Source organism: Harpia harpyja, chromosome 3 (genome assembly GCF_026419915.1).
Source record: "Harpia harpyja isolate bHarHar1 chromosome 3, bHarHar1 primary haplotype, whole genome shotgun sequence".
Lineage (NCBI taxonomy): Eukaryota > Metazoa > Chordata > Aves > Accipitriformes > Accipitridae > Harpia > Harpia harpyja.
The window spans coordinates 28770129-28778740 of record NC_068942.1 but is presented as its reverse complement, the minus strand read 5'-3'; positions in this window follow the sequence as shown (position 1 = coordinate 28778740).

Here is an 8612-nt window from a genome sequence, read left to right as displayed (position 1 = left end):
ACTTCACAGTATGGGGGAGAATGAGGGGAGTGAATCGGTCATGCTGATTTCATCCAAGCATTCTTTCAGGATTCATAAATACACAGAAGGCTCAATCTCACCATTTTCCTGAAAGTGATTTAATTTTCGCCATTCCCTTGTCTTTTATCAGATTTCCTTTTATTATTATAGAGCATTGAGTTAAAAAAAAAAGGAATAAAAAGAATACAAAAGCCTCTAAGCTCTAGATAAGCATCTGTTCAAGCTGTTCAACTTTGTCTAAGTAGTTCCATACCTATTTTTTGCAGAGACTTCAAAGACAAGGGCATTATCAGCCTTTGCCCCTGCCCCTTCAGTGAATACATAATCCTTCCTATGATGTGGCACAATTTCATCCAGAAAACACACGCTTTTCAAAACAGGATGAGAACTAAGACACCATTGAGAGGGACTTGTTCAAATTTCTAGTCCAGAGTCTTTCAGTCTTTTTCAGTTTGTTTACCTGCATAAATTTCCCAAAGGAGAGACAGACCCCTTCAGAAATTTCACGTCTGTACAGTTCTACAGCATATGTGGACTTGCCTTTTTATTTGCTGTTTTGCAAACCACAGGGGTCTACACAGCAAAGACTGAAAATCACTGTTCTGGTCTAAAACAGGCATAGCAGAGATGCAAATATGCATTTCCCCATTTTCACAGCAGTGCCTTCTTCATCAAATGTTCAGGGAGGAGATTGTGCATGAGGACAAGATTGTGAATCAAATACTCAATGGGCAGGGAGGAAACTGTGCAACCATGAGGGGAGAAAAATGCCCTTGCAGTTTTATTTTCCCCCCAAAAATTCCAAAGGTTGTAATTTCATATGACTCACAATGGGAAAATGTTTATATCTTTATAACACATGGATCAAAACCTGTTTGTCTTTCAGATCTAGTTATGATCCTGTCACATAATTTGATCCGGTGAGTGCTTAGAAGTCAGAGATCTCCAAGGACAAGAAATGCATGAACCACATTGTGGTCACAATATAATTTAAAGTATTCCTGGAATTTCTCTGGACTTTCTTCCCTTTTTTAATTATTTACTTATTCTACTTATAGAATTTGGGTTTGGGGAAAAAGGGAGAGAAATACAGATTTGGAACTGCATCCAAAAGTGATGGTGACTTCCAAAACCAATGCAACTAAATAAAGACATGCAAGCCTCACCAGCACATTTTAGCAATGCAGTGTTCAGGTTCTGACTTTAAACTCAAACAAATTGAGACTTTTTCACTTAAGATGCTTATACCTATCATTCTTTCAGCTGAAAACACCCATTACGGTCTATCTTTTTTCTTTACATTACCACACAATACATGTAGACATATGGGCCATATCTTGGAATGGAGCTATGAGGAAAATGTTTTGACTCCATTAACAGGAATCTATTTTGAGGGCTCTCTGTGAAGCCTTTGCTTTCCACCGTTGTACATATAGGTCCTTTCAGAATTCAGGTGAAATATAAGATCCTAGAGCTCTCTAAGATGCACTCACAACCATGGAAGGCATTCTTTTATCTAAGTGCTTAATATAAGAGTAAGCTTCCTTCATATACACAAACACCACTAACACTTCTCCTACCTAATTGCACAAAACTCAATAGAAATATAACTGATCAAGCGCTCACATATCTCAAAAAAACCAAACATGCTCACAGTACCAGAACAGTAAGAATAAATCAACAAAAGAATAATAAATAATGCTACCAAATGTACCATAGAACGTCAAATGAACATAATGCAATACCTGTGTCACGTACAAGGCAATGAAATATACATAATAAATTAATAATTATCAAATTAAAACCAATAGATTGTGTTCTCTTGTTTAAGAAAGTTAAGTGAAAGGACAGAAATATATCTTAAACAAAACTATGGTGTTTAAAAAAGTAAGCTTGTTATTCCCAGGAAGCTCAAACACTGTCTTTTTTCACCATATTCTTTTAGCGCATAAATCATTAGGAGAGTTAAATGTAAAACAACCTTTAAGGGAGCAGGACTCAGCCAAGGAGTTCATGAAAAAGAGCCAAGTAGCTAGCAGACAGGAGAGCAGTAAAAAGGAAAGATTCATCAGGGATCTTACCTAATGAAGACAGAAAAGACCTTGGAGTACCTGGAGTAGCGGTTATTTGAGGCTTTCAAGGACAGGTTAGTCAGTGTCAGCATTTGTCAACAATGACTGAGGTACAAACATTTCTGCTTTCTACATGGAGTTTGCCTTAGGTTGTCTCCCACAGCCCTTTCCAGACCTCTTTTTCAAGGAATCCGTGACTTTGGATTGGAAAATGACCTAAGAGTCTTCATGTGATAACAAATGCTGAAAAATATTTCAACGATGTTGTTCTTTTTTGCATCTGTTACTACCTTGAACAAGGTATTGGAGCACTTGAGTGCCTGATTTCTCACCTGCACCCACACAGGTCTCAAGAGGAAAGAAGAATGTCAGGAAACCAGTTGTGGTTCTGTGACCCCAGACCACCACCAATGCCCACGATAGGACTGGACTGAGCTTCTAGGTTCAAGTTATGTGTTGACCTTGAGAGAGCAAACAAGGGTAGAGCGACAGGTCGGAAAGTCCCTCCTCTGTGGTGGCCCTGGGACCAGAGAGTGCCCATGTGCTGTCTGTCCCTGGCAGAGGAGGGCAAGAGGTGGCAGAAGAAATGAGCTCCACCACCCTCTATTTGGAGCTTTTCTCTGAATGAATATAAACTCTTACTATTTCCTCATGTTTATTTTAATCTATATTTACTTTAGAAGTACTCCCCCATTTCCAGCCCTGTTTTCCCCAGGCATTTGAATATTTATGAAGCTATATAAATAAGAATATATGGAGATTGAGCATTCCTTTATACAAAAGCAGTGGTAGGATTGACAGAATATTTGTACCTTTCAGTGACTGATGTTGAGAATTGCAAATATAATTTTCCCAGAGGGGCCACGTGACTCCTGAAAAACCTGCCAGTTTTATACTTCACATTTGAGGAAAAAAATGCTAAAGAAAGAAAGAAAGAAAGAAAACCAAGATGCAAGGAGGAAAGCATTAGGTACTTTGTGAGGCTGCAGTTAGTACTTGCCCTTTCCCAAGCACTTTTCCTGCTGCCATTTGAGAAGCAGAGACTGCACTGCTTAACGAGTCACAGTGTACACAGTTACAACGATCACCATCAGTGTCAGGCTTTTTAAGATGACAGCCTCACACATCCTTTCATGTCATCCTTGTTAGTAATAATCCAGCGGTACAGCACGGCATGGTACAGCTATGTGCGTGGCAACAAAACTATGATTTTATTTCTTCTTTCCTTTGTGTTGCACCTTTAAATATCTACAACTTCCCTGCAACTATCTTCCAGTTCTCTCTACAGTGCTATCTAAGCACCGTGTAAAGAGTTCAGCTGCCATTTCATTCTCAGAGTTGCTGCTGCCTGAAATTAGAGGACACAAATCGTGCTCACTCTTGAGCTGCTAATTTAGCGCTGGTACAATGCTAACGACAGGGTAAGTTCCCCCGTAGTTACGACTCAGGAATTTTTGCACTGTGCTATGAAAACTCGGTTCTTTTCCAGGGAGTGCCACCACTTAGGCTTTTGCTAATAACAGCGCTGAAAATTTGGCACGAGATTTGTTCATGCAGATGCAGCCACAGAGACCTTGCTTTTGTGCTTCACTATTGCTGTTTTCCTTAATTCAAAAATAAGTCATTCTAGATTGAACGTAAATGTTTTATTCTTTGACTATGGAAACAATGAGATGACAATCCAAGACTAATCACATTTTCAGTAACAATAACTGAATGGGTTTACTCAGCATGCATACGTTATAAAAGACAGTTTCGTAACTGCATTTTACTAGAGGGCAGTAAAACCTTCTGCTTCACTGTGCAGATCCTGTGTCCAAATCTTCATTTACATCCCTGTGTGGGCTGTAACGCTGCAAACTTGGATTTGAGTGCACTTTCCTCCCACCTTCATCTTCTCCCAGCCATTAAAGTTTATCTGAAGATTAGCACTAGATTTACATTAAGCTAGAAGCAGTATTGCTACTCGTGGGCATCTTCTGTTTTCTTGCAGTCTTACTTAATCTATGTACGTGAATGTGTTTTTATTTTTTCTCTTACTTTTGGTGGGTTGTTTGGTTGTTGTTGGTTTTTTTGTTCTGGGGATATTTGTTCTGAAACACCATTTTATGAAATTCACTTTATTTCTGAAAGCAAAAATATCCATGAGCCTGCTTTAAATATCATATATTAAGGACAGGCATCAGTTCTCTTTTTCTGCACCATATGATGGAGCTAAAGAAACAAGGGAGACCCTTTTTTCAAAGGCAGCATACTGTCATTTGCATCTTGCTTCTAAAATGTTGGGCAATTTTATTCAAATACAGATTTTCTGATTAAGTGACTTGCAATATGCTCCCCACATGAATGAGACATCCTCAGTTATGCATGATAATCTTCTATTGTTAAGATATTTTCCCCATTATGCAATATCCAGTGTTGCATTTCCAATGTAAGTATATTCATTAGCAGGAAAAAAAAAAAAAACAGTTTTATTAGCAAGAAGGATATATTTTGGAAGCATTTGGTTACTTAGCAACAGCTTCAGGTATTAAAACTTCTTTTACTAACACTCAAAAAAAAAGGATACTGCTTACTACAGTACATTAGATCAGCATGCTTTGTGTAAAGGATTTTAACAGTCAAGAGATGTGACTGTGTTTAAGATTCCTTTTTCCAGTCACTAGTTCATTGTCAGCAGCAGCTACAGAGCAGCTTTATGTGCATTCAGAGACAGCCAGGAAATTAGTTCTGCATGACTGACTCAGCACTGTAGGACTGAGAACAACTCTCACCCATTTCCTTAAACAATTGTTTATTTCTTGGTGTGATAACAATGTTAAATATCACAATTCTAGAGGAAAAAGCTCAGAGACTTCATTTGCATTCAAGGTAAAAGAGTATTAGCACTAGCAAAGTGAAGTCCTAGCTTATTTCTGGCATTACAAGGGCTCGGCTTTTTTGAAAATTATTATTGAAAGTTCAGAATAACTCCTGATAGCTTGTTTAGTGTTTTCTTTGATGCTAAATGGAACCGAGAAGCAAAATGTCAGCAAACCAAAATTAACTGAAATTAATAGAGCATTTTTAAAGTGAGAAATCTGAAATGAAATAAAATCCTTGAATGAAAAAGAAGGTTTATTAGGCTTTTTATGACAGGAAAACAAGTCAGATCTTTTTAAGGCCCGCATGCGTTGAGAATTAAGACGATTCATGGCGAAAGCAAAGACTCAGAGTGTAGAAGATAGATATTCGACAGATTCTTTTTGAGTTACCTTTTGCTCAAGCTACCTGGGATTCCCCAAGGCTGGAGTTTAGCCACCTGCCCCAAGGCAAGCACTGCAAGTCCAGGGCAGGAGCGTGGCCCCTTTGAAGAAGCCCTGGGAAGGCAGTTTGCTGCCCTCCGAACGCAGCGGGAAACAGACTGGTCTCTAAGAAAACGCCGAGAACAGAGTGCATCCAGTACCTTGCTTCTCTACCCACTCGAATTTCTGAAGACACATGATGTACTCGGCATTCACAGCATTGAACCCTTCCCGGAAAATATAAAATATATCCTTGATCCTTGAGCACTGTCAGGGCTCACTCATTTCTTTCAAAACCCATCCAGAAGAAACCTTTTTCCACTGTCAGGTTATTGGTTACAGTACTCCTTCAGGAAGGTGCAGAGATGCAACTCGTAAGTTTGGGAAAGCTTAAAGGGAAACAAATAAGGTGCGTGCAAAGCTTATGAAATTCCAGAGCTCAGCAGCAACTGAGTGGTTTCTCAGCAATACCGGTTTGGATTTAGGCAATGCATTCTCTCTAAGGCCTGCTGAAAGGGCCTGAACCCTTTTATTGCATCCTAATAATTTCTGCTTCCTTTCTAGCTACAAAGTTAAACTGAAAACACTGTCAGTGTTTTGTGTTCCTCTTCTCCTCAAATGGAGAGTTCTTCAGGCAGGGGTTCACTTTCTGTTGCAAGTTTCCATAATGTGTTAGTGGATAGTGCTAAAGGGCCACTAAAAGCAGTGTGGTTTCTAGTAAAGCTCACTATTACTAATACAGTTTGGCTCCAGCCACATACAGAATATTTTTCAGTCTGTTTCTTAGCTAAAGCAAAAAGCCCACTCATTTTTATGGATTTATCTATTCAGTTGAGCACATTTGTTTCCTGTAGCAACGCACACTGTTTATTATTAGAGAATGAAAGAATATTGCTTGCTGTTGTGATAATTCTGCATTTTCTTTGATGTTTGATAAGAGATTTTTTTTTTCTTATTAACCTCTGGGACAGCAAGACAATTTCATGCTGTCAGTAAAATAGTGACAAGATTTGGCTCAGAGTTTCCTTTTTCCTACACTCTTTCAAAAAAATAAAAGCAAAATAAAATAAATCTCTGATCCATAAATATAGATTTCATGAAACATAGAGGACATTCCATATTGGCTATATGCAGGGAAGAAAAATAATGACACTTTAGTTTGGTTTTTTAATACATTTTACTAGTATGAGTAGAGCTGAGTAACTTCAGTTTTCAATCTTGAATGGGTCAGCAAGGATTTCCCAAGTGATGGAATGAGTGATATGTGAAGGATAAAGAAATGTTTTAGTGTAAGAAAGATGTGTTATGTGGCAGGAGTGAAGCTATCAATTTGAAATTTATATCACTCTGTCCAGTCCAAAACATCTCCTCTGAAATGTGTCTGTAACGTGCCTTCCTTCAGCAAGGAAGACATGTCACTCCAACCAATGTGGCCACCATCACAGTTATTGCAGGTAAATGTACCTACCCAGCAACATGTCAATAAAAAGCCAGATGGAGAAATAAAAACTTTGTCACATCATCATATTAAACGTTAAAGCTAAAACCTGTATGCTATGCATGGTTCACTAAGATCATGCATGCTATATAATTCCCCTGACACTGGCACATCCTTTAGAAACTTTAAAACAGACAACCCTGGAAAAAAATACAGTTGATTGTAAACATCGTAATGGATACCTCTCAGAGCCCTTGTTGCAATTTTGAAGAAGACCACAAGAATGTTGTTTATGAGTTTTAGCACCAATCAGTAAGACACCACATTTAAACAAATTAAATTCTTAACTAAGCATCCCAATGTAATAAGAAATGAATAAAATGAGTCAGCAATGTGGTCTGAAGGAAGGAAGGTCAACAGCATCCTGGGCTGCATTAGGAAAAACATTGCCCGCAGGTTGAGGGAGGTCATATTTTGCCTCTGCTCAGCACCTCACATCTGGAGCCCTGGGTCCAGTTCTGGACTCCCCAGTACAACAGAGACAGGGACTTAATAGAGCAAATCTAGCGAAGGGCCGTGGAGATGATTAAGGACTGGGACATCTGATGTATGAGGGGAGGCTAAAAGAGCTGGGACTGTTCAGCCTGGAGAACAGAAGGCTCAGGGGGGATCTCATCAATGTTTATAAATATGTGATGGGAGGGAGTGAAGATGAGGGAACCAGACTCTTCTCTGTGGTACCCAGTGACAGGACAAGGAGCACTGGGCACAAACTGAAATGCAATTCCATTTAAACTTTTTCTTTTTTTTTTTTTTTTAAGAACATGACTGAATTCTAGAACAGTTTTCCCAGAGAGGTTGTGGAGTCTCCATCCTTGGAGGTGTTCCGAACGCAACTGGACATCCTGCTGTAGCTGACCCTGGCTGTGAGCAGAGCGGTTGGACTAGGTGATCTCCAGAGATGCTGCCCAGCCCATTGGAGACACTTTTTAGTAGGGCCTCTAGTGATAGAACAAGGAGTAATGGTTTTAAACTAAAAGAGGGTGGATTCAGACTAGATAATAAGGAAGAATTTTTTTATGGTGAGGGTGGTGAAACACTGGAACAGTTGCCCAGAGAAGCTGTGGATGTCCCATCCCTGGAAACATTCCAGGTCAGGTTGGACGGGGCTCTGAGCAACCTGATCGAGTTGAAGCTGTCCCTGCTCATTGCAGGGGGGTTGGACTAGATGAGCTTTAAATGTCCCTTTCAACCCAAACCATTCTATGATTTTAGGATTCTGTGAAAATGGAACCTCAGCTTAGGGTTGTACCTAGAATTCATCAATCCGTTTGAAAGTTAATAACCAATACAAGAAAACATGCAAATCACATAACACATGGCTGACTTCTATAAAGTACTAATTGTACTAACCTAAGGAATCATTCTCTGATACAGGAATTAGTCCCTGCAAATCTGCACTTTATTGGCTGACTGATATTTAAACCTTTGTCTTCCTGCTTTAATTTAGATACAGAATGATTATACTTATTAGTTTTACCTAGTTCTGAGCTAGTGTTGCACATGCCCTTTTATAATTCAGGGTGATCTGAGGTTGCATTTGCATATGCCATTACATAAAAGTATAGTCATTCATAGGTTTAGAAGTGTTATTAAAAAATGAACATTTATTTTGCAGTGTGCTGGCGGGGGTCAAGTTACCTCTTCCTAGTCAGGTCTAGGAAATTCTCTAAAGGCATACAGAATCAAACTACAGACAGAGGCAGGCATCCGCTTAGGATGCTTGGCCTAGAGGGG